The sequence below is a fragment of the Diachasma alloeum genome, unplaced genomic scaffold (assembly GCF_001412515.2).
Source record: "Diachasma alloeum isolate Michigan unplaced genomic scaffold, Dall2.0 Dall_scaffold_00539, whole genome shotgun sequence".
NCBI classification, from domain to species: domain Eukaryota; kingdom Metazoa; phylum Arthropoda; class Insecta; order Hymenoptera; family Braconidae; genus Diachasma; species Diachasma alloeum.
Genome location: NW_021680671.1, coordinates 155,528 through 183,219, shown reverse-complemented (window position 1 = coordinate 183,219; position 27,692 = coordinate 155,528). Strand labels below are relative to the sequence as shown.

General features: G+C 35.6%; 1 protein-coding gene across 1 annotated transcript in view; it reads left to right on the top strand.

The window, feature by feature from the left end:
- Positions 1-27,692, top strand: part of LOC107042920 (lutropin-choriogonadotropic hormone receptor) — an 83,066-nt gene that overhangs the window by 30,897 nt on the left and 24,477 nt on the right. The window lies entirely within an intron of this gene.

The window sequence follows — 27,692 nt, the reverse complement described above, 5'->3', positions numbered from 1 at the left end:
ACTCTCAGATAAAATTAAAAAAAAATTTCGACACCTGCAGTGCTTTCGCCACCACTTAGATGCGATATGACTGTCATAAGGTAAGTCGGGCACATTTTTGTCATGTGACAGTAATTGGTCATTCGTGGATCGGTAATGTGACGTGTCATTAACGGTCACATGACCGTCATCTGACATGTCGTGAAAATTGCTCGCATCTCTATTCTCCACGTAACAGCTTGAAGAACATGAACTCCTATCCAATATTGGACCATAAAATGGTTAAAGGTATTAAGGTCGATTGTTCACTTCTAATACGAATTTACTGTTTATTATTGTTTATTTCTGATACGCTATTTTTATTATTTGCACCTCATAAATGGTCTTATGTGGTTGTCTGCAGAATATATGTATGGCTTTTTGAAAATCTTCATTCTTTGGTTTTTTTACATTTTTTTCTCGTAATTGCTACAGATGAAAAATCTGAAAAATTGAATTATGAATTTTTTCAGACTTTTCTCATTATTGTTTTCTTTATAATCTGAGTAAATGATTCAAGAAATCTGAAAAAAATTCCACTTCAGTGATTCACGATCTAGTTGAATATTATTTATTTTTCAAATTTTTGTCCTCGGCCCATTTTTAGAAAACGAGATCGAAGACGCGCTCCGCGCGCCTGCTAATTTGATAGATTTTATATGATTCATCACGTTATTATTTAAGTTGATTGTAATCAATATGTTCTTTCACGTATGCGAATTTCCATAGTATTATTAAGGAGAAATTTGTGGGAAGCGGTGAAAACTTCTATTGAAAATTCATGATTTTTTTTTATTGCAAAGGGATGGAAATCACCATGGCGGATCAATAGGAGACACAGCGAAAGCTACGACAACTTGCATTGAAAGCCAAGGATTTTCCATAGAAATGTATCGAAACTTCTATTAAAAGACCTTGAAAAATTCGTCGAAATCCATGAACACATCATTTGAGAATACAATACATACTCCGTAGGAAATCATCAACATCAGCATTATCACCGAAATCAGTATCATCATCATCTTGTATGCGATTTCTCTTTCAGACATTTAGGAATAAACGTGAGACATCTCCTTTTCATATAAGAAAATTCTAAAAACCCAGAAAATACAAATTTTCAGAAAAAGCACATGTATGTTTATGTACATATTATGTATGTGCGAACCAAAATTTGATTCAATTGGTTGAGATTTGCGTCATGAGGATACTTTTAAAGACTTTATTGCTTCAAAGATTTTTTGAAACTGAGATTTTCTGAAATTCTAATTTTTTAAAATTATTTTTGCCCTTTAATTCCTCGATTTCCTAAAAATTTACCATCGAGTGGACTCTCGCTAGTCGTTAAACTATGTAATTTTCACGCTTCACGTTATTCTACATCATTTCCAAGCAAAATTATAAAATCTAAAAATGAAACGATCTCATGAAATGATCTCCGGAAACAAAAATAATTTTATGTCATTAGGCCCGATTAACGTTTTCGGGCCCAACTCGATAAAATAGCGTATATCAGCGTATATCACCTTCGGCTCAGATTATAAAGCTACATTCGCCAGATAATACTTTTATCGCCTTATGACATAAGATACTATTTCCATATTTTTCCCACGCCATTTGATTGACAACCAGTTGTCAAATTTCAATAATTACTAATAATTTTTTATATTTTCCAACAGATTGCCGACTAATTTTTCTAACAAGTTGTCAAACAGATCCTGATATTCAAAAAAAAAATGTTCTCCAGGTAACAACATATGAATTTCTATCCAATATTGGAGCGTAAATCTTGAATAAATATTTACCCACGTCCCCCGTAATGCGTTAGCCCCCACGGATCTATAAAAGCATAAAGTCACATCAACGAAAATGCAACTGTAGTGAGGAGAGTTTGCGCTGGGGAGGTCTTTCGTTTCTAATTTGTAACTCCCCGAAGTCCAACGACAGACGATAAATTCTCGAATCCAGCTACTTCCTCCCTCTCATTTCACCAGATTTATTCTCTCGCTCTTTTTTTCTCTTCCTTTCTTCTTTTCCATCGAGTAATTATATCCTCAGGGAGATTATTCCCGGTGACAATAAATTTCAACGTACTTTCCTCCACTCGTTTCTTATTAATGGTTAAATTACGAGATTCGCTTTTGTAACTTCTGCCTCTGCTGCTACAACCGATGAAATTTCAATGAAAATAAACTTCCGTTGGGTGATGTTTATTCGCCGGAAGGAGTTATAGTGTAGAGAGAGACAAGCTGTGGGTGGAACGAGGCGGGGGGCGGGAAATGGGATGGAAAGGAGATTTGGGCCGAACAGTGAAAATAAATTCAGAAGTGATTTGAAATTAACTCCTGTGTTGATTGTACGCTCATCCGGATCGTAATCCTTTCGTTTAAAACGGTGGGGATATATTCGGATTTTATCTCTGTAATTTTGTACGGTGCAATTTCCTGGCTGAATGTTCATTACTGAATTCAGTTATCGCGAAATTCAGTATTCATCGAGTCGTTTGGAGTTGATTAATGTTTTTATTCAAATGATTGTTAAACTTTACTCGCTATTACATATGGGGAGGTCAATTGGCACTGTTTGGTCTTGGATTTGGACCCTCAGTCATGAGGAGTCGAGTCATGAACTTGAGTCAAGTTCATTCAAATTTGAAATTTCGTAATTATTTTCCCCCTCAATCTAATTCAATGACACTTTCTTAAAAATTACTACACTGTTGAAAATTTTCGTCTGAATTTTCCGTGCCAAATTCAGAATAATTTTTATCGTGTTCCAGTTCCCCTGAAATATCAGGAAATCTTGTCATTGAAAAATCACATATTCTATTGATTTTCTATCCAAATGATCTAAAAATTAATAAAATACTTGATTTTTAAGTTCAATTATTCTATGAAAATTCCGAAAAATCAGGAAAATTCGGGAAAAATTTGAAAATTCATGTCATTTTATTTCTGGATACCTGCGTTCCACTGAAAATCCAATCAAGTTGTGAAATTTCCATCCCACTCTCACGTGAGATTCATGAATTTCTTTGAATTCTACCTAAAACTACAAATTTCATATCTCTCTTATGAGAATTACTATCACAATTTCCATGATATTTCAAAAAAATTTTAATAGTGTACACTAGAATATTTGATGGAGTGGAACAGATGTACATGAGGGAAACTGACCAACTTGGTAGAAGGAAATTTAATCTTTCACAAAAGTTAAATCATTGTCGTGATCATCAGAAATATTCGTAGAAGAATTCGAACTATTGGCAAGAAAAAATATAATCTATTGCGCGACAATCATTTGATCTGAGAGAAGTCGACAAGTTTCACCATAAAAAGAATACGTTGACAAGGAAAGAATACAGAAAAAAAATTGTCCCCTTGAAATTATTTAATTTTGCCAATAACGCAGTTTTAGGTAAGAAAATTGTAGTTTCCTCTTGAAATCATCATTTGTTCCATGGAAATTATAAATGTTTATTGGAAAAATATACACGGAGAGAAATGTACGAGAAAAATTACCGTGCTCGCACAGTAAAGTGGGTTCAGATGGTCCTTCCAGGCGAAATGTACCGCAAAGAGTAGAAAAAAGTACTGTTGCACGAGTCATTTTTCGGATAAATGCGGGGAAAAATTCTTGTGCAGCGCGGTAAAATCGAAGCGACAGTGAATTTTTACGAGAAATACAAGAAAAATTATGACACTGGCTGGCAAATTTTTCCGGTGCTCTACCAGAATCCTAGGACCCGATCGCGCATTCGTAAGATTTCGGCACTCTTCGCCCCCCCTCCGCAACCNTACTCTTCGTCCCCCCTCCGCAACCACGAACATCGACTCAACGTGACCAGATGATTTATTCCGTCGCCTCCTCTAGCCTCCTTTCTCACATATCTCTTTACTGAAACCCCAGGTTAATGTTTTTCATAATATCAATTCAGTGAAATATTAATTAGTGTTGTGATAAAACGGTTAAGAAATAAAATAAGTGCCCTTTATTTTCGCTTCATGAGGTGTATAACGCTGTAGATATACATTGGCCTGTCAAACGTTCCACATACGTTTGCCGCGCATTCCGCTTTTAATATGGNCTTAATTTTTACAGATTTTTTCTTCGAGCTTAAAATTATATTTAAAATAGAAATATATTCGCGGTCTTTTCTGGTTTTGAAAGGATCGGACAAAAGGTTTCAGAACACGGAACGACAAGTCTATGTAAGTTACATCACCTTTCAGAATAGCAGAGTTTACGGTGGCAACTGATAAACAGCACATTCGGCACTGCATTTTATACGAATTCCAACAAGGAAAAAAAGCTTCTGAAGCACGGGAATCAATGTGTAGTGTTCTTGTTGCCGACGTTGTATCTTATGAAACGTGTAATTACTGGTACAACCTTTTAGAAGTGGTGATTTCGATCTGAGTGACCAGCCGCGTCCTGGACAGCCTCGAAAGTTTACAGATGCGGAATTGCAAGCTCTACTGGATGAAGACTCGACGCAAATGCAACAAGAGTTTGCAGCTCAGTTAGGAGTCACCCGACAGCTATTTCTAAGTGTTTGCGTCAAATGAGAAAAATCCCACATGTGTTGACTGAACACAACCTAGGTCAACGTATGAACACGTGCCTTTCACTGNGACGCAAATGCAACAAGAGCTTGCAGCTCAGTTAGGAGTCACCCGACAGCTATTTCTAAGTGTTTGCGTCAAATGAGAAAAATCCCACATGTGTTGACTGAACACAACCTAGGTCAACGTATGAACACGTGCCTTTCACTGCTTGCCCGGTAACAAAAAAAGGACTTCTTGTGGAGAATTGTGACGGGTGATGAAAAGTATATTTTTTACGAGAATCTCAAATGTAAAAAGTCATAGGTAGATCCCGGACAATCCAGTACATCGACGCCGAAACAGAACATCTACTTAAAGAAGATTCTCCTGTGTATCTGGTGGGACATGAAGGGTGTGCTTTATTACAAACTCCTGGAAATAGGTCAGACGGTGACTGCGGAACGCTACAGCCGACAACTGAACAAATTGAGCTAAGAACTTGATCGGAAAAGGCCATTTACTGGGCAAGGAAGCAGGCAAGTCATACTGCTGCATGACAATGCTCGACCTCACGTTGCTCGCGCGACTCAGAAGACCCTCTTAAACTTGGGATGAGAAGTTCTCCCGCACGCGGCATATTCACCAGACTTGGCCCTATCCGACTATCACTTGTTCCGGTCCTTGCAGCACGCCTTAGTGGATAAACAGTTTAGAACGCTGGACGATTGGCATAAATTCGTTGATGACGTTATCGCCTCGAATCCTGCAAGTTTCTTTCGCGACGGCATTCGAATGATACCTGAGAGATGGCGCAAGGACATAGAAAACGATGGACAATATTTCCAAGATTAAGTTCGTTGTTCTCTGTTTTTTATATTAAATAAATTTACTGAAAATTCTGTAAAAATTGTAAAGTCACACACCTAATAAAACGGTTAAGAAATAAAATAAGTGCCCTTTATTTTCTCTTCATGAGGTGTATAACGCTATAGAGATACATTGGCCTGTCAAACGTCCCACATACGTTTGCCGCGCATTTCCGCTTTTAATGTGGGAGAGAGGATATGGAGGAGAGGTTAAAATAAAATTAATAGGATGATATGCTGAATGACAATGTTTACTAATTTTTAACTATTGAGTGTAATTTATCATGTACCCTAGCGGAAAAACATAAGGCAGAGGCGTAACATGCCTGATCAGAATTGCGGATCGGACTTGATCAGTTTCTGATCGAGACCTGAACAGAATTTCCACTCGGGTATGAGTCAATTTGAGAGTGAAATTCGTAAGTGTCCTGGTAGCTCAGATGGTAAGAGCACCCAACGTGACATTGGGAGGTCATTTAGGAAGTTACTAATTTTTTCTCTCAAAAAATTAAAATTTAATTAATTCGTAATGATGGAAGGCGGAGAAACCCTAGTGGAAAAACATAAGGCAGAGGCGTAACATGCCTGATCAGAATTTCGGATCGGACTTGATTAATTTCTGACCGAGACCTGAACAGAATTTCCATTCGGGTAATAGTAAACAGTCAGGGATCAAGCTTTTATTGTGCGGTACCGGGATTTTTACTATGCAGCACCGGACTTTTTCTGGTGCTAGACAATTGAGGATACCTTACGATCGGTAAAAAAACACATCTAAGGATGCAAATATTATTCTCATTTACAGTAAAATTTCCCACACTGGTAAGACATTGCTGCCGAATGGAAGCATTGAAATCGTTCTATTCTTAGATTCTCTACTTTTGCTTGGAAATGATGTAGAATGATCTGAAACGCAAAAATAAGATATTTGACCACCCCATATGTATGTGCGGGTGTCCACCTAGTGGTCAACTTTTAGAAAGTTGAAGAATTAAAGAACCAAAATAATTCCAAAAAATCTGAAATTTTGTCTGATTATAGGTATTGATAAGAACTAACTCTGTGCTGAATTTCAGCCCAATCGATCCAGCCGTTTTTGAGAAATCGCCATTTGTTTCTAAATCTATTTTTTTTAATATTTCAAAAATTCCACGGATTTCAATTTTTTTTTCAAAATATTGGTCTTGATGTCTTCCATCTTAATCAAAGTATGCATACCTGTCCGTACAAAGTTGCCGAGATATTTGCATTTTTTGGTCTTTCTTTAAATTAATGTAATGATTCATTTAATGTAGTTTCGGAAAGTAATTTAGGAGTCTCGGAAGGGACGACTGTATCTCGTCAGATTTTCCCCTAACGTAGGTTTTCCTCAAACCTTTAGCAAATGCGATACAAGAGGTTGGAGAGAGTTTGGATTGGGGGGGGGGGGAGAAAGGCACAAATTGCAAAAATGGGCAGAAATACCCGAGAAAGAAAAAAATTTATTGTGCTGAAACCATACGGAAGCATACCATCAATTTATTGATAGCAAAGAAAGCGTTAAAACATCACTCAGCGACATGCTAACTATCATATGCTCGCTGCCCCCTGCTTGTTTTTTTGCACCCATCGGATGGTCATGGAAACGAATAGAAGTGAAATTTCACTGAACGCGTTTAGTAAAAAAATCGTTCTCCCTTACAGAACAATGATATGAAACATTGAGCAATTATTCACGTTCACTGGGTAAATTTTATAGTTTCGGCACAAATTACCCTAACGTTGAGTAAATTTTCACGGACCAACGGTGAGAAATTGACACTCACACTTTTCGCCTGGACATAGAGTGTCGACCGAAAAACAGGGACAGCCATATGCATCTATCATAATTACCGTTGAATTATTAAATAGACAATTAGTTGATATCACTCTTAAATTTTAATTATTGCAGTAATCATCAATTTAAATATTCAAATTCTGAATTACTTATCAAACAGTAATTTGGTTAAGAATATTGACGATTATTTGGATAATCGAATAATCTCTCACAAGAAATTTAGTATTATTGACTTGATAGAAAATTTATAGATCCACAGTATTAAATATTTAATTCGCCATCAATTGAATATTTAGATTATGAATTATATTAGTATCAATTAAATTGGTATTTTTAAATTTCCATTAGTATATTTAAACCTTGATCAATATAAGTTGAAAATTCTTTTAATATTGAAGAATCGGAAGATTGATGTCCATCCCTGATGAAAACGTACTGAAAATCGAGTTCGCTCCACGATTACTTGACTTATTTGGTAATTGTTCTCCAACTGTTTTCTCCGTGTGTAAGTCAATTATTATTTCGACCACAATGAAGTCAATCATTTCGTGAAGCCGGATGATATGGGCCAAAAGAAGATTGGTTAGCATCAAAATTTATCAGATGCCGTCTAGCAGATTCCCCCAAACAGTTCTTCATCGAACATATTTTCACTATTAGATTGTCCCCTTTAGCTGTCTCTCATCTCCCAACCACCTCCCTTCGTTTCTCTCATCAAACTAAAATTCAGTGTATCGTCTCGTCTCGTCCCGTCTCGTCTCACGCCGTCCTATCCCGAATGTGAAGAAAATTAAATTTTCCCCCACACAAGAAATAATGATATTCACATTTTTATGAATTATTCCAGACGATTGGTCGCTGATAAAAAGAAAGGAAGATAAAATCGCTCGGGTCTTTCACCCCTCGACGATAACCAACTTGAGAAGAACTTGGTTGGGAGAACAACGACGGGTTGGGGGTGGATCATTTTTCCGTGATGAAAATCCATCGGACCACAAGCCGGAAACAAACTTGTCTGTGTACGCTATACATCATTCCACGGTCCGCGGGGGATGGGGGTGGATACTAATATATCGATGTGGAAAGCTAGACCAAGGAGATAAGGCCATTTGGCCTTGGGCGTATAGTCATCAATAGCTCCAATGAATAATTTAAGAAACTGAGTGGCTTATTGTGTTTTCTTTTACGCCAGGCACGTGACGGGGAGAACCACTTTCCAGGTTTAATAAATCGAAATTGTGTGGAGGTATTGAGTATCGTATCGAAGGAGGTGAATTTATTTCATTGCATTCTCTATTGGGTGAAAAGATGATGAAAATTGATAGCGAAAAATACTCGGGAGTTTTGACAATTCTGGAAATGGATTATTGGGATGGAATGGTTTTCAATCATGTTTCATTCTTTTTTGTTCTGCACCAATATCTTACAATATTTTACATATTACGTAATTCATGAGCATGCAATTGGGATGGAATTCGCTGGGTGGAGAGAATAATAAAATTTATGGAGATTACTCGAGAACAAATTGATGACACTGAAAAAAACATTTTGGCAACAGAAGTTTAATTACCACGGACAAAATTTTTGGACTTTGAAAGTGAAGTTTTGTTCTGATTACTAGAAGATTTGTTTTGAAAGAGTTGAATTCACTTCGTTGAATTTTCTACTGGGTGAAGAAATGATGAAAAATGACTACGAAAAATGCTCTGGAGTTTGGATGATTCGGGATCAAATTGTTTTCAGTCGTTTTCCATTCACCTTTGTTCTGCAGCAATATTCCAAAATATTTTACATATTACGTAATTCATGAGAATGCAATTGGGATGAAATTCGTTAGATGAATAGATTAAAAATATTCATGGTGATAACTCAAGATCAAACTTATAACATATTTAAAAACAAATTGTGGTAACAGACAACTTCACAGAGAAAAAAGTTTTGCTTTTCAGGGATCTGTATTCATTTTGAGGAACATGTCACTTGTTTTCAGGAATCTATCACCAATTATTGGTCATACTGGACACTGACTAGAATAATGATTATCAGTGATTTGTATTCCTAAAATTTAGTGATAGTTTCCTAAACATTAAAAAGGGGTACCTGAGAATCAGTGATATTTCTCTGAAATTCAATAATGATGTCCCCGAAATATAGTGACATGCATGCCACTGAAAATTAATGATAATGTCACTAAAAAATGGTGATAAAATTACTGAATTTCAGAATTTTGCACTCATTGAATTTTACAATTATAAACTTTTTTTTGTCTATGTTTAATCGCTGGGAAACGGATAAATTCCACCGTATTATCAGTGAATTTTCACCATACATTTTTTCCATTCGGTTGATTCTTGTGTGATTTTTTTCTTCCCGTACTATTCACTTATGACAGTCAAAATTTCATTGCTGAGAGCAAAATTTTTCACATCAGAAGTCACCTTTTGTTCCGATCACAATCAAGTTTTTTCATGGAGCAAGATGATGGAAGAAAGATTTGTTTTGAGCGAGTTGAATTTATTCAATTGGATTTCCCACGGATGGGTGAAGAGATGATGAAAAACGATAACGAAAAACGCAGTGGAGTTTTGACGTTTCGGGAAATGAATTGTCGGGATAAAATCGTTTTCAATCATTTTCCATTCATTTTCGTTTAGCACCAATATTTCGCAATATTTTGCCTGTTACGTAAATCATGAGAATGCAATTAGGATAAAATTCACTGGGTGAAATGGAATAATATTTATGGAGATAACTTGAGAACAAATTGGTGACATTTTTTTAAACACATTTTGGTAACAGATAAATTTAATTGCTGAATTAATTCCACGAGACATATTGCGCACATACATACCATACATTCTGGAGAGGTGTATGTGAGAAATAAATTTTTGAGAACTCGTTTTCTCTCGCGAGACACATGTGAGCTAAAAGCAGTTACAGTGAAGCTATACGTTAAGTGTGTTGATCAAACGTTTTGTATTTGTTATTGACTGAGCCAGTTCTCCAGAGAATTATTATTAGCCAAAAGGAGGAGCCATCCATCTGTTGCGATGAATGCGCCGTGTATTTCACCTTTTAGTTTTGAAGTTTCTCTTTTCTATTTAGTACATATCGTCACACTCTTCAACTCATTCTCCATCTGTATCCGAAGTGAAACGACCGCGTTTAGGATGCCGTTTTCGGGTGATTTATATTCGTCTCCACTCGGACTACTTTGGACGCTCGTAATTTAAGATGTATCAAGAAATAAATCGGGTAAAATAGTTAATAAGATGAGATATTCAACATTTTCTGAGGAAAATTATGGAGCTTTGGGACTCGAAAATTCTTCATTCGAAGACTTGATGAGATTGAAAATCGCATGTACAAAAAAATTTCATAGAACAACTTTGAAAAAAAATTGCGAATTCGCTAGAAAATTGTATTTGATTTGTAATTAACTTTTTCTTAGTCTTTGGTCGATTCTATTGGAAAATTTTGTAGATTATTTGCGCGTTTTATTTGAATACAAATGTTTAATAGAAAATTTTCTACAGAATAATTCAGTAGAATTTGATTTTTCTATACAATTTATTCTATTGAAGTATTTTCTATAGAAATTCCCTGGCTTCAATTTTCTTCACGTTCAAATCAGTTAACGTGATTGATTTTTTTGATGAAAAGAATTCAAGTACTCTGCTATTTTTTTTGTCAAAACCTGCGAAGTCAAATAAACATGGGCTGAACACTGTTAGAAAAAAATTTTAATTTGGTGGACAATTGAGTGGTGGATTTTCAGGAGAGTGACACTGAATGCAATTTAGGGCAAAAAATAAAGAATTTAAAGATTTTACAGAAAATTTACTAAAAATTCACTAAAATTTCATATTTCATCGTATTTGAGTTTTCAATGAAAATATGAATATTCAGGGCTAAAACACATTGAATTTTGAATTAATTGAAAAGTCAAGGATATTTTTACTGCCATTTTACTGATTGCTATTAATTTCCAGGGACTAATTGTACTGATATTTACAGTTCCCATTGATTTTTCCCTGAAATTCTGAATTTTCACTGACACAATCATTTGAAATTCTAGTGGAATTAAGATGCGATAAAAATTCTCTAAAAGTGTACCGGAAATTTCAGCCAAAGATTGTTAACAGCGAACTCCGGCCGAATTCTGACTATATATTGTGTTGAAATCGGAATTCAACCTTGATTAAACCGGTACAGGAACCGAGTTCCGGCATGCGAGAGTTTGAACATCGGATAATGTAGTAGTACATTTCGCTATTAGTCCAAACTCAATTTTAATGTCAGTCTCTTGGAAATTACTGCTAAACTGGCGATGTATTTGTGTTTCAGAATTTGTTTCTCAATACTCTTCTCCATGACATTTTTCATTGATCACTACTTGAAGCCTTCAATCTCATCAAGACTGCAAAAACACTGTGACTCCCATCTGAATTTCAGATATCAGACGAAAGATAGAACTCTATGAATCATCATAAATGTCTGAAATTCGCCAAAAAGTCCGACAATTTCAGATATTTTTCAATTTCAAAACCTGTGTTTGAAAAGAACCTAAATATTTTTTTCATTTGAAAAATTTCAGTGAAGTTTATTTTCAGAAATTTTTATCTTCTGAAATTCCGTCATTTATAAGTCATTCAGTCATTTGATTCTTCAGTCGCATAATCTGCCTTAGACAGCAAAACCCTTTCAAAGAGAAAAATTCCAAACATGTGTGGCTTTATCCCCTCACTGTGGTAGGGCCAAGTGCCAAACATCGTCTGTCTTCAAACGTGCCACATTCTCGTGCTTGTTTTCCCGAAATTTTTGCTTCATCCCGAAAATTTTGCAAAATTGAATCCCAAAAAATAATTTTCGAACCTCCTCTATTTTATGATTGTTCTCATCTCCATGATGTCCATTAACCCTCCTGATCTGGCTCAATGAGCAAAGCGCCGCCTTTTCTCGATTTTTTCTTGTTGCATGCAAAATTATGTATGAAAAAATTTGGAAAAATTACAATGCCTAGTTCAAAGCCTCTAAAATGGACTGGTGAGATTCCTATCCCTTGAAAACCCCATGAATACTCTGAAAAATAATAATTTAGTGAGACTGGTACGGAAAAGCGGCGTCTCGCCGCCCGGAGCCAGTGGACTCATGTAGTCGGTTTTTAACCGCGCTGTTGCCACGTCGTTCGTTTCAGTGCAGACATACTAGGAACGTCAACATCTTTATCACGTGCCGTGTTTGGCGTCTCATAAAAAACGCGAATTTATTTTTTTTAGACCATAAATGGTGTTTAATTTGAGAAAAATGTGTGCAGTGTAGATTTTTATTCACATATAGGGCTCCAATATGGCAACACTGCGCTAACCGTAACACGGGCGGCGCGTTGCTCACCGAGTCAGTGGACTCGGGTGGACACTGAACGCCAGTTCAGGAGGGTTAATAATAACAGGGTCAAGGGATATTGGAGAAATAATTACGACGTTGATTAAATTGTCATAGTGCGACGTTACGCTTAATTTTTTTTAGCTCCTCAATTTTTTTAAATTAACTTGGAAATTGTATCTGTAGGCGCATGGGTACCCCCCACCCTGCGATCATTGTAATTAATCTGAAGTGTCTTGTTTTCAACCGGGAGTGTCTGAAAATAAGAAGACGTGTTTGATCGATTCAGAGACTTTTCGATGTCTGAAAAATGTCTGCAAAATGGACTCCAAAGTGATTGAAAAATGTCTACCAAACCGTCTGGAATTCAAACATTAGGTTTTGCAGTGTTAACTTCTCAAACATTAAAATTTGTTCTTAAATTGGCAATCAGTAAGAAATTTTCTTACTTCGTTTTGTTCCCTGTATTTAGTTCATAAAAAATGTTCATGCAAGTGAGTTATGACTTTATCATATAGAAATTGAGGGAAAGAATGAGTCACACGCAAGAGATAATTACACATTTACCTCAGTTACTACCGAGAATTTTCTAAAAATTAATAAACTCTCGAAAGTACAGACTCAAAGCAAAGTGATTAAAAACCAATTTTCCAGTAGTTTGTTCGTTATCTCGGATAAAAAGGGAAGACTTTCCTTCGAGGGGTTGAGTAGAACGGAGAGAACTCGACAAGATTGAAAAAGCCCCGGATGCATAAAATCTTGAGGGCGAAGTAAAAGGCATATCGTCGTCGTATAGCCAAAGGAGCGTAAGTGGTGTGTATAAACATAGCTGTTACGCCGCTTTGGCTCTGCAACGACGATATCTGTAAATGATTACGTAGAATCGGGATTTATAGTCGAGCTGTATCACCACTCGTAAAGAAGAACACATGATACGGGATAAAAAGCGGATTTTTTTGTTACAATGTGGCATAAAGCGAAAGTTTACCACTCGCTACATGGTGACTTTTGATGGCTTTTTTCGCTTCAATTTTCTCGATTTTCCGGCTTTCATCGTGCTCCACAGATTTTTCAACGATTTTATTCGGCTGGATTTTATTTCTCGCAGTGATTGACATAATTTTTCAGGGGATAAGACGAGGGGCTATTCACAGGCGTAATCGTGGTGTCACTCGCTGATATAATCCCAGTGAAATCAATGTAATCATTGTAATCGAGTGATTACCATGTTTGTAATTAAGTTTTGGTAATCAAGTGGTAATCAGTGTAATCATTTGTAATCAGTGTAAGATTTTGTATTTACTCCTAGTGAAACCGTGAATTTTGTTTTTGAGTTTTCAAGCGCGTCATTTCTACCAACTGTAAGTCTCAGAGATCCCTGGATCAATTTTTCTTGGAATCCCAGATGTTTATGGTTCAGAACTTTGCATAGTCAATGCGTTTTGCGCAGATAAGAGCATTTCTCCGTAGAAAATAGATTCAACAGAGTTAAAATTTCTTCTTATTCTGGAGAACCAACGACTGAATTATCTCTGAATTATCTGCTGGTAAGTTTCATTCTCCAGTAATGGTACATATTCAGTAAATTTATTTTGCTGATAGCACTTATAAATGCCTAAATTTTTAGATAGCGTGATCGAGACTGCATTCCTCTGTTCTAACCCCCGCCCCTTCTTCCTCATTTCTTTGAAGCTTCTCATAATTAATTATTCAATCAATTCATATTTAATAAGAGGCCATTTTTTATGATTTCAATGATTATCGATGTTTGATAATCATAGAATGTATCGACGAAATCATTTTTAATCATGTAATCACATTTTGCGCTCTTGGTAATCACGGTTATCATATAGGCAATGGTAATCAGTGTAATCAGTCCCATAATCCTGGGTAATCGATTACATTTTGTAATCGCGGTGTCACCCAATTCGCCTGTGAATAGCTCCTCGGGATAAGATAAGAAAGGGACAATTATAATCCGGTTTTTACGGGGGAGATCGACCGGTCGTATCGATCATTACTTCACTCTCAGGGACTTTTTCACTTATTCATCACGAACTTAAGTGATTATTACATAAACTTGTCAGACGATGATTAATCATGTCACTTGAATTTTTTATGATCTTTCTTTAGACAGAATAAAGTTGGGGTGATAAATTTCCGTGATGACATGATTAATATTTCGGTAGTTAGATGTGATGAACTTGGGTTGTGGATATGAGGTTACTAGAGAAAATTGCAAGAGAAATTTCTGTTCGAGAATTTTATTAGCCACAAGGATGGTCTTTGGCTTCTTTCTATGAAATTACAGATTCCCTGGTTAATTCAGAATTTAATTTCGAGTACCAAATTTTCATCACCAGAAGTCGATTTGGATTTTTATAATATACAGAGATATCATATATTATCAGAAGCGGCAGTAGTGGTCACACGGGTAGCGTTCCGCTTTTGGATTCCGCGGACTGTCCAAAAGCTAGCAGCGTTTAGTCTGCTTAGTATTTGGATGGGTGTCCGCTTAGTCCTACGTCCCCACGTGGAACTGCTGATGCACGCATGAATACGTAAAGAGTAAAATGGCCTATGGTAGCGCAGATAAGGGGGAGGGGGTGAAAAAAGTTCTCCACACAGTTCGAAGCAGAATAAAAACTTTATGGTCAATCTGGAAATAATTCGGGTAGGAGTGTCAGGGAATTCGATTTCCGTGAAACATAATTATGGAATTTCAAGTTTCAAATCCAATTCAGGGGACTTCATGCGTTGTCAATAGATGCACGACGGAAACAGGGGACGTGGCATCATACCCCACCTGAGTTCGAGTCCATGTGCCTCCGATTTTTTAAACTTGTGCATTGATTATTATTTAATTGTTTCCCTTGTATAAAAGTCAGGAAAATGAATGGATAGCATATAGCAATGCTTTTTCCCATGCATTTTATGCCTCAAAAACATCTAGGTTGACCGAATAGCCCGGGCATAATAGAGAAATTGAATGTATCGGTCGGTAAATATCTCGAATGAAAAAAAGTAAAAAGGAAATTTAAATACTTACTTGAATTTGCAATTGAGTAGGAGAAATTTAATTATCTGAATATTTTAATTTTATCTGAATTTTCAGGGAATAATTGATTTAACATTTACAGCTTCATCTATTTTCCGATCGAATTATTAGAACGTCAACGGAATGCTTCATTTTTCAATACATTCCTAGAAAATTACTTTTGAAATTTCAAGTGAAAAAACTTTAAATTTTTAACAACAAAATTGCATGAAATTCCTGAACATATCTTCATTGACGAATTAATTAATTTTTTGAATATTCGAGTAATTCTCAATTTTTAGATCCAGATGATATTGAAACACCTGGAAAATGTTGAAAATTCAAACAATAAATATTCTGCATTCTTAATCTACAATTGAATATTAAATTGTATGTGATGTTCAATTTTCACGATGAGATTAGAAATTCACGTTTTCATTGAAAAATCAATGATTGTTTACGATGAAAAACCCAATTTTCAGGATTTTTCACGATGAATAAGAAATTTAGTGAAGACTTTCATTTGAAATTGAATTCAACCCCACAACATCGAAAATTCTGATGACGCTGTGACTGAAATTTCAAGAAATTTCTAACAGTGTATCAAGATTTCTTCAAAATTTCAGTGGGATATCATTTAATAAACATTTCCGCGATTTGACATGCCAAAAAGGAAACAATAATTTTCAACTGTTTCATATTTTTCCCTGCGTCACTCCTCTTTGACATAAATCCAAAAGCACAAAAATTCAAAATACCAAAGTTTTCTCCTTAAAATTCTCTCTTGAATATCCCATAAAATATCTGTGTGTATAGATTCATTCGATAGCCCCAAACAATATGAAAATATTTTGAAGATCAATAAAATTCTCGTGACTGTACAAATAAATCTCAGGGAAAAGGCGATCGTCGAAGAGCACGCGAAATAAAATTCCCCTCTCGAATAAGAAAAATACCAAAAGTGGAATTTATTTGTTCCGACATCGAGAATGGCTGTGGAAATATCTGGTCGACATTTTCTCAACTACATTTTGCACTCGGGAATGCCAGTGCAAACGTGATTTGCCCCGAGTGTGTCTTCCGGCATAGAAGCCCGTACGTTTCACCCAGTATAACATTCTTATATAAGTAAAAAAAAATGGCGTAATAAGAGTGAAGTGGACATGGAATATCAGAGTCACGAGACAAGAGTAACCCCAAGGGCCACCCCGTGGAATGTCCAATTGCGCAAAATTCCACTCGTGTCACCCCGAAAAAAAACATTTGGATTGCGTGACAGAATAACCAAGATGGATATTAATGCAACCCTGGGACTCCTGTTCTCCCCTATTTTCTCGCTGCCTTTTGGCGAAATTGAACGCTGAAACTTGGAAATAAAATTTTTCAAATGTATAGTAGTATGAGCCATCTTTCTTTGAAAATTTTTTGACAAATTTGGTCAGTTGGAGGCCATATTTCGTCGACTGAATTTATTTTTCTCCACTTTTTGCTTGAAATAATTCCAGAAGTGGCTATAAAAATGCCACAAAATGCATTTCACTGGGCTAACTAATGAGTTTTCTTTATTTTCACATGATTAACACTCCCCAACTGTTCTAACCAGAGTAATTCAATTCCAGCAGTGGTACTGAGAAAATGATAAATGCAGCACTTTGTCAAATTTTGATATTGTCCTGGAGTTAGGACAAAGTCACATATTTTTTTGAACACTTGACAATTTAAAAAATGCCCGGAGGTGTAAGTGGAAAAACAAGTAAGTTCAGTGTGAAGGAAAGAAAACAACTCATTTTGCCCCAGTAGGATTAAAAATATTGATTGGAAACCCTTTACTTCATGAAATCCATTTTTGCGATATCTCGGAAACTACGGGGACCGGACGGAGCGTCTGTTTATAATTCCGTATGGATTTTTCCGCCCTTTCCAAGAGGAGGTGGCTTTGTATGGAAATGTATTTTCCAATGAAAGCCTCTGATTTCCCTTTAGTTCCAGATGATTAATATTTCCACACTGTTCCGATAGACGTAATTCATTTCTTGCGATAACCCATAAAATATAACAAATGTAGGAAAGGGTAGGGCAAATGGACCAGGCGGGCAAAATGGACCCCTAGGGCAAAATGGACTCCCTTATTTTTTCAGTTATGAAATTCTTCGAAATTTTAGTGAACCTGCCTCTTCGCGATACCACCGGAGAGTGGATTCAGTGTCAGATATGCCTACACTGATAGAAACACAACAAAGTTCTCAAACAAGTCTTACTTGTGCCAAGAAAATAGTTTTTTGAAAATTATCACAAAAGGATTTTTTGTGCCAAACATGCAGAGTGCGCGGGAATGGAAAAATTTTGTCGCAAAAATAGATTTAGTAGTTAAAAAAAAAATGTATTCTCTGTACACACAAGAAATGTCATTTCTAGCACTACTCCTTCGTTATTCGATACTTCCATACGTATTTTGCTCCCGAAAAATCTTTGTTTCATGCGAAACAAGGGATAGTAGTTTTTCGTTTCGGCTGTCCAATAATCACAGACAAAAATGAACTCTTAAATGAAACAATAGTAATGATATCATAGCAATATTGTAACTCAGGGATAAAATATTTGTTGATAAATTTTCCTCTATATGAGATATTTTCATCCTGAAAAGCAGGGATCCCCATCAATATTAAACTTCTGTAATATTACATGGATTTGACCCTCACATTACTGAAGGCTTAAAATATGTTGATTCAATTTTTCAAATAATATAATATTAATAATCTGATTTTTTACGAATAATGAAATATTTAAAATTTGTTAACACTAAACTGTAAATTTACTACTAAGTGAATAATTCAAATTTCTCGAAAGGGGATTTTCGATTACACAAGTAATCGTCAATCTTCCTGTCACAAATTATTGATTGATAGAATAGTTAAAAATTTAAATATTTGAATTGATGATACTTAAGTACTCAAAAAATTTCAAGGGTGATGTTATCTAATTATGGCTACAAAAGTAATCGTAATAAAATATTACAAATTTGGCTATCCCTACTGAAAAGGCACCGTCTGGTGTGAATTATCCGCCTCTTGAGCCAAATATTTCGTTGCTGTCGAAAGCAGAATAATTATTCATGTTTGAGACTTTCAAATTCGAACTAAACAAATTCTTTTTTGGCAATTATCAACTAGCGATTTTGTTGGCCCAAACAAGACTTGTTTGACAACGTGTTTGTTTTTCTCTCAGTGTAAGATGGACTCATTATGTGTGTGAATTAATGCAGACGATTTTAAATTCGAGTGTGATAATTGTGCATAATACTCAACAAATGAATTATTATTGTTATTTGAAAATGCGTCCAATTAGTAATTTGTTTACTTGATTACTCTGTTATTTCTACGTACTTTTTAGATGAAAAAAATCTTGCTGCGAGTTTGGAAAGTCGAAAATATGCTTTCCCCAATTTTGCAATTTCCATTTATCGGAATTACTATGGAAATTACGGTTGTTCCTAATCGCATTTCTGTTGATTCTCATTGTCATCCACAGTATTTATCATGTTTATTTCAACAATAAATGACAAATAATTTATGAAATTATTATGAGAAAAAAGCACTTAATTTTTTTCAGGTGGTCCATTTTGCCCGCCTCGTCCATTTTGCACTACCCTCCCCTACTACTGGGGCAGAACAGATCGTCAGAACCACTCACTATCTTCGCCTTCCTGGACTTTTTAAACAGAAAAAAAGTTGATTTCTTAATTTGAGAGAAATATTTTTCTCTGAGCACGAATTGTTATTCTTTATTATTCCCATGACAATAGCTACTGCACTCCACCCACAGGCACCATTCATTTCAAGTGAGTGGTAAAAATGTCGCGGAGGTGTACTGTGTGTAGTTTGCACTCGAGTTTCAGTGGAATAAATCGTGAGACTCGGGTTTTCCTCGCGAGTTATAAAGTGAATAGTCGCATTTTCTGGTCGAGAGAGCTGAGAGATCTAGAATCTCTCGGAGTAAGCAAAACAAACTTGGGTAGCGCATATGGTTTTATGAAGGCAATTTGAGAAACCCGAGAATCACTCGGCCCTCATTGCCATTAATGCTTCATTTGTAAATAATCCGGAGTAGAAGGAATTAAACGGAATGAAAAAAAAGACAATGGGGAGAAATTACGTGATGGGAATGAGTGACGATCAGACCTTGTGATTTTCGAGTGTCTCTGTCTTGCTAGGTGAGTCGGAAGGCCGAAATACGGAGGGGGTCTAAGGAGGACAGAACAGATCCGTCAATGGGACACTTTGTAATTCAATTAGTCCGCGAATGTATACGCAAGGACAAATGCCGAAAGTTTATGATTAATCACTGAAAATCCAGGCTATTTGATATTTGAATGGTTATTTGCATGGATTTATCGTGTGATCCTTCATGGTTTCAAATCGCAGAACATCGACCTGATTCTTTGAGGGCTAATGTAAAATTAAACGATTGAGGAGAATAATGAAAACTAGAGCAAACGGTTTTTGAGTGGAATGCAGTGGAAAGGAAGAAGAATGTCTCAAAGGCTCAGAAAGTATTTTAAAAAATTGACATTCAAGGATATTCAAGTACTTTGGCTATTTATTCTTCGGTAAAATGCTTTTATACAGTCGAGCACTACAGTTCGTAAACAGACTACACAGAATGCAAGTTCATGCTGTTCACAAACTTTAGTACTCGGCTGTACACTGGTAGAAAAAAATAAAATTTCAGGTTTTACTGAAAATTTAGTAAAATTCCAGAATTTTCAGCAGCATAAAGACAAGAATTCCCTGATTTATTTTGAATTTCCAATCTAATATGAATATTCAGTGCCAAATTACATTGACTTTTCAGTGAAATCTGAAATGTAATTATTTTTCACCGTCACTGTTCTGAAAATTCAAGAATATATTTACCGGAATTTTCTGGTTTTCTATTTATTTTCAGAGAAAAATCGAACTGAAATTTACAGTTCTCTTTGATTATTCCACGAAATTCTGAATTTTCAATGACGAAATTCCTTGAAATTTCAGTGATAATTAAATTCGATAAAAATTTCCGAAAAGTGTAACGGAAATTTGAGACATAAATTTTGAACAGTGTACTTTTGTAATCGAATATCAGAGCTTTCATTTGAGCCCCATTTGGCCCTAGTTTCCGGATATTTTACAATGCTTTCATTATTTAAACTTTGCAGATCTGAATTTGAATCTCGATTTTGAGCCGTTAGAAAACATTTTAAAAATTCTGAAAAAAATGTGGCGCGAGGCATAAACGAATTATTTCGAAATTCATATAACGCGTCTCAAATATTCTATATCGTCGTATTCGAGACAAACATCATTCTATCCTTGTCTCTCACGAAATTTCTGGACAATTCTCGAACCTTCCATAACCAAAGGTATTTAAACCCGCACGCTCCCGACCAAATAGATCACTCGAAATCAACCCGACGCTCAAACTCGATGTAAACACATCTAACGTGCTAAATACAACATTTATTCTGCTAAACCACGAGTTATTATTCTGCGACATACACCTAACCGCCACAAAAAAATGGAAAAATTACTTTTCGAGGAAGATTGATAGAATAATTAAATAATTTCAATTTTTGAAAATTAAGAACATTTTTCCCTAATAATTTGTAAACATTCTATTTTCCACCATAAAAATCATTTGTTCGGAATCGTAAAAAATATATTCAGGTTAAGAATGTTAGCAGAAATCGATTCCGTGCTTTAAAAAATCAAGTTTCCGAAATTTTAAGCAATTTCTATTATTTATTTGTAAAAAACGAATGTTTAAAAAATAAATATTCAGTGCAAAGTTTAATTTGAATGACGCTGAATATCCATGATTTTTTTTTAAATTCTCAGGCAATTTAATTGACAAATTTGATGATCGAAAATGGCTGAATCTATAGTGTGGTCTGTACCAAACTGTAAAGATACTTGGATATCCTTAAGTGTAGATAAATCGTGTTATATAGTACTATAATCAAAAATATTTCCAATAGTGAAACATGAAAATTTTGTAGTGTAAAATTTTTATAGTGAAGGACACCAATTTTGGATTTTAATAAGTAATTAGCGGTGACATTTACGATTAGAGACCCTGCGGGGTTTTGTTAGTCATACGTTCAAGATGATTGTTGATGTCATTCTGATTTTTCCCACGCAGAGAGAAAAGTTGGATAAAAATTACCCAGAAAATCGTGGGAAATTTTACTATACGAAAGGTAATCGTAGAACGAAATATAATTGAATAAAAAAATACCCATTTGTGGAGGATATTTTGCGATTCTTTCGGTAAAACAAGCAGGGGGCCGAGGCTTTCTATCAGAAGGCATGTAACCATTACTTGATGCGACATTTGTCATTTTCATTCTTTATTTCTATCAATTCCATTGGTAGTAAGCTTCCGAATGGATCCGTAGAAATTCAATTTTTTAATTGAAAAGTAGCAAATTTTATTGGAAACGTTTGACCTTCTAAAATTGAGAATTAAATTACGGTTTTGTTCACTGGGATAGATATATCTATACGACCCCATTTTTAAGAAATGTTTCCATGTAAAAATCTATGATAGAACGATATGTCAGGTTATGCGAAAAACGTTTTTCACATCAACTGCTCTATTTCAAAAAGTATTGAATCGATCAATCTGAAATTTTACACAGGAGTGCAACTCGATGATAATTTAGTGAGTAGCGCATCTTTATGCGGTAATACTTTAGCACTTCTTTCACTCATATAACGGAATGTCAAAGTAACTTTCAGACAAGAAAAAAAGAAAAACGCCAATATCTCGTAAACTTTGTAGGAACGGGTATATATATTTTGAAAGAACTGGATAGGAGACATCAAGGTAAATATTTTGAAAACAAAAGTTGAAATCGGATGAATAATTTTTGAGATATCGAACAATATAGTTTTCTACAAAAAATTAATAGTATATTATGTCACCAGGAGATAAAAGTATTATCTGGCGAATGTGGCATTATAATCCGAGCCGAAGGCGAAGGCTGCATTATCTGCAGATAATGCTTTTATCGCCGTGTGGCATACGATATTTTATGTCGTTGGGCCCGAAAACCGCGATCTAACCGAGCGAAGCGAGGTTAAAATATATTTAAAACTATTCATTCGATTTTGCCCATCTGAAATCCCAGCCTGTAATATAGTAAGAGCTAGAATCCTACTAAATTATTTCAACTTCCTATCTCAAGTTTTTCAACCGTTATGGTTTTACATCAATTTTATCACAAAAATGAAAAATTTCAATTACTGGGCGAGTTGCAATAGTTAGCTAGGCACCTCTGATTCGATAGATATTATCACAAAAAATATTTTGACGCCAAAAAAAGTTCACTTGAAGCAGTAGTTTTCAAGATATTGAGAAAAGAAAAAAATTTCGGAATCGCTGTATCTCAAAAAGTACTGGACCGATTGAGCTAAAATTTTGCTCAGATGTGCTCCCAGACAATACCAATTATGAACGGAAATTTCCGATTTTTATCTACCATTTTAGTGTTTTTTCTGTAAAAATTTATTAAAAAATTCCCCACATTTTGTACGCACATACGAATGCACATACAGACATTCTCTAAAAACATCATGTCTCGATGTTTCATGACATTCTCAGTCATTTCCAAGCAAAATTGGCGGATCGAAAAATCGACCTATTACAAAGCTTCCATTCAGAAGCAAAAGACATCTATGGATGCAAAAATTATCCTCCTGTACACACGGAGAGAAATGTTCAGTAAAAATTACGGAACTCACAATTCGCTCACCGATTACGGAATCGATTCAGAAAATTTAAGTGACGGTATCGTAATTTTTCACAGGAGATGCAGATAAAAATTACGGAACGCTCTGAAAAAATTCTGTGACAGTTCCGTAAAATTTCCTACAACCACATTTCGCTCCGAAATTACGGAAACGATACGTTATTTTTATTGAATATTTCTCTCCGTGCAGTAACATTTCTCACACCAATAGGGTATTTTTTTCTTGTACCTATCTAAAGGTCATGGGGATGAATGGAAGTGAAATAGTATCGAACGCGTTCGGAAAAAAATTATTTTCCGAACGCGTTCGATATCATTCACGTTCACTGGGATAATTTTTGATGGAATGCAGGATAAATTTTACAGTTTCGGCACAAATTATCCTTACCTCAAGTTCAGTAAATTTTCCCCGCCCAACGAAGAAAAATTCACTATTCCTCTCCCAGTTTTTCCCAGATATAGGGTGAAAATGTACTGACAATCCAGTTCGCTGCACGATCACGTGACTTGTTTGGTAGTTATTCCCAAACGTTTTTCTCCCTGCATGTAGGTTGATGGAGTGTTAAATATGAAATTATCCTGATGGTGAGAGATTCATGGGAAAAATTTATTAGCTGAGGAAAGGGTTTTTGGACATTTCAAGCTCAAATCACTTCATCTTTTAAAGATATATACATATATTTTTCATTTATGTTTCCTTCCTAGTACCGTGACGGTTTTATAGGCGCCCCATTTCATCAACCTTTATGTCTGTCCTACTCTTCTCTTCATATTTTTCCTCCCATATCTGCGTTACCATGGATCGTCTTACGCTTTACCCGACTGCACCCTATTCGGGCTATACGGAGAGAAAAATACATGACAATCCCGTGCGAATTTCTTCAAAAATTAGTACGTGGAGAGAAATTCCCTAGAAAAATTCTAGTGCTAGCACGGAAAGAAACGAAAGTGACAGCCAGAAAAGTCAGTTTTTTCAAGTTCCAGAAATATTTGACGGAAAATTTTGTCAATTTTTTTTAAACGTTTTTTTAGGTATGAAAAAAGTGGAAGCATGAGTCACATTATATTTGCTATAAGGAGATGAGCAAATCCAAATCCCATGCGATTGATTTTGCGGGAGATCATATCGAGTATTTAAAAAAAAAAGTTCGAAAAAATCAAAAAATGTAGGAGGAGATATGATTTTTCGAATCGATGATTTACAAAAATCGCCAGTTCCAATAGAAAAAAACGAAAAAATGCTTGGAATATATTGACATTTTGAAAAACAGTTATAATATGGCCAAAAAAGTCAAAATTCCCCCGCTCCATAGGTCATTTCCTCCTTTTCTGATTGCCGTCCTTTTTTTCTGGGTTCTTGTGCTTCTTATTATATCGTGCAGCTTTGAACTTCACTGTTTGACGTGCTATGCCTTATAACGTCCACATCGTCAACGAACTCGCCTTCGTCCTATCCTCTGCGATAGATGACTCACCGTCAAACCCATAGCAGCGAGGAATATTACTACTAGATAGTTGAGGTCCATTATCTTCACAAAAAAACATCTTTGGAAGTTTGGGCATTTTTTCCGTCGAGTACTCGAGTAATACTGCTCAATTCTTTTCAACACACTATCTCAAATAACTTACACGGATCAAATACTGTAAACGACTGAGGTTTGATGACTATTCAATGTTTGGGTTTCCCATAAAACGTAAACATTGACGGTTCGACGTTCTGAATAAGAGCCAATTTAATCACCTAAGTCATGAATTCAATCAGATTTCCCCCTCTTCCCCCCCCCTGCTCGCCAATATCATTCACCGGCTTATTTTCACCTCCTAAGTTGAAGAGCAATAAAGAAAAAAAGGAGAAACAACCTAGAGGGGGGAAATGCTGACTTTTTCAATCACATTATGACTGTTTTCTGAAAGATAAATATATTCCAAGCATTTTTTTGTTTTTTCCTATTGAAAATGGTCATTTTTGAAATTCATCGATTCGAAAAATCGTGTCGCATCCTCCATTTTGTCGTAAATACTTATTTTCATCACAAGGTCCACAAAGTATTTTCTGACGAATGTGGCTTTGTCACACATTCGTCAGAAAATACTTTTGGATCGTGTGATGAATGCAATTTTTCGTCAGAAGGCCCGTAAACCGCGATCAAACCGAGCGAAGCGAGGTTAGAATCGCGGTTTACCGGGTCTTCTCATGAAAATTGAGATAATGTGATGACTCATGCTTCCACTTTTTTCATACCTAAAAAAATGTATAAAAAAAATTGACAAAATTTTCCGTCAAATATTTCTAGGACTTGAAAAAAGTGGTGAGACCCCCCCCCCTCCTTAAGTAGAATTCACGGATATTCAAGAGTTTTCAGTGGCAGTGAGATGGAAATTTCACAACTTGATTGAATTATCAGTGGAATATCAATATTTAGAAATAAAACGACCCGAATTATCAATTTCTCCCTGAATTTTACTGATTTTTTCTGAATTTTTACAGAATAATTGAACTGAAAAATCAAATATTTTATTGATTTCCAGATCATTTGAACAGAAAATCAATGACAAATTTCAGTGAAACTTGAACATGATCAAAATTTCTGGAATTTAGCACGGAAAATTCAGACGAAAATTTTTAACAGTGTAGCACAATGTCTCTTCTGACACCAGAATTTTTTCGGGACTGCAAAATGGTACTCCGATCGTGCCAGCAGAGTAATTATTCTGATGTTTTTTGCTCCGTGTAATGTACAGATTCTAAATTCTTTCTGCCATAGGTAATTAATTTATAAGATAATATAATAAAATGAAAAAATTTATAAAATAACAAAAAATTGACTTTTTGAAATTGTTGAATTTTTTCAACTTTCCCGACTTTTTTCGAAAAATTTCCGGAATGTTCGGATATTTCGACATTTAAACTTCGATCCCCCTCATGAGGTCATGATTAATTAATCCACTGTTGAGAGTTTTGTCAATATAAATTTGATCCTGTAATTGGCCTTGTGATGATGAATTCATACAAAAATTTAATAAAATGGAAATGAGACATTCAACTGAAAACATGGGACTTTGATTACTTCGTGATCAATAAATTTTTATGTGTCTAAAATTAAAATGACACCGACGTCGGTGGCCGAGTGGATTAGACGCAAGTCTAGTGTGCGAAAGATTGTGAATTCGATTCCCCGTGGAACCGAATTTTTCAACGGAAAGCTCCGGCGAGCGGGAGGTTGCTAACAGAGGAACCGCCTGTACCGGCATGGGTTTTCTGTGGTTTCCCCATGCTACTTCTATGTTCTATAGAAGTGGGAATGCGGTACAGTGTAGAATCCACAGCCGCATGCATAGGGTTGGATAGAGTGCCGAATGGGACCCGAAAAGGGGACTCCAAGGCCGTAATAAAAAAAAATAATAATAAAAAAAAATGATCTCAATAACAGGTGATTTTAGATTTAAAAAATATCAAGATAAATTTTCTGTTCAGAATCTTCTCAGCTATAAGAAATCTCATCTGATATTCTTCACTAGAACCAGTCATTCTCGAAATGAATGCGAAACTGACGAAAAGTTTCCAAATTCATTCCATCAATTTTTCCCCTCATTTTCGTCTATCTTTCCAAGCAAATGAATTGAGGCTAATGTTTGCTCTCCTATCACGCAGAGTTATGGATTATTTCCCGTAGAGTCCAAAAAAGCTCCAAAAAATATTTGCTAATACGAAAGGAAAACAACCGAAAATTTCGTCAGAGCATGAAAAAAAATGAATAAACCAAATTTCCATCCACAAGAGTAAATTTCCATTCATAAATTGCCAAAGTTTCAAAGTCCACACAAGCTAAGAAATTGAAAATCCGGGGGATATAAAGAAAAAGAGAAAGAGAGATCAGAATGAGTAACTGTGAAAATGCGGTGCGATTGCCAGAACTCAACAGATCTCTCCCATTCAACATTTTGGCAAATAAGCTTTTTTATCCGTCTTAAAGCTTTATCGTTCCTCCTCGTCTTGTTTCCAATGAACACACGACGCGATAAGAGTTATGAATCACGCGGGAGAGCCCTCCTCCGTCAAGAATATCGATTAATCGTGACACCGCAGGATCCCATCAGTCTCGGCACTTGTTTTTTTGTGCTCATCTCTACGGTTTAGTACTCTCCTTCCCCCTTTTTGCTTGCTGTAGCAGCTTGAGATATGGGGATGAGTTAGTCACGGATGTCATCCCTAGTTTTATTGTACACTTGACAGTAA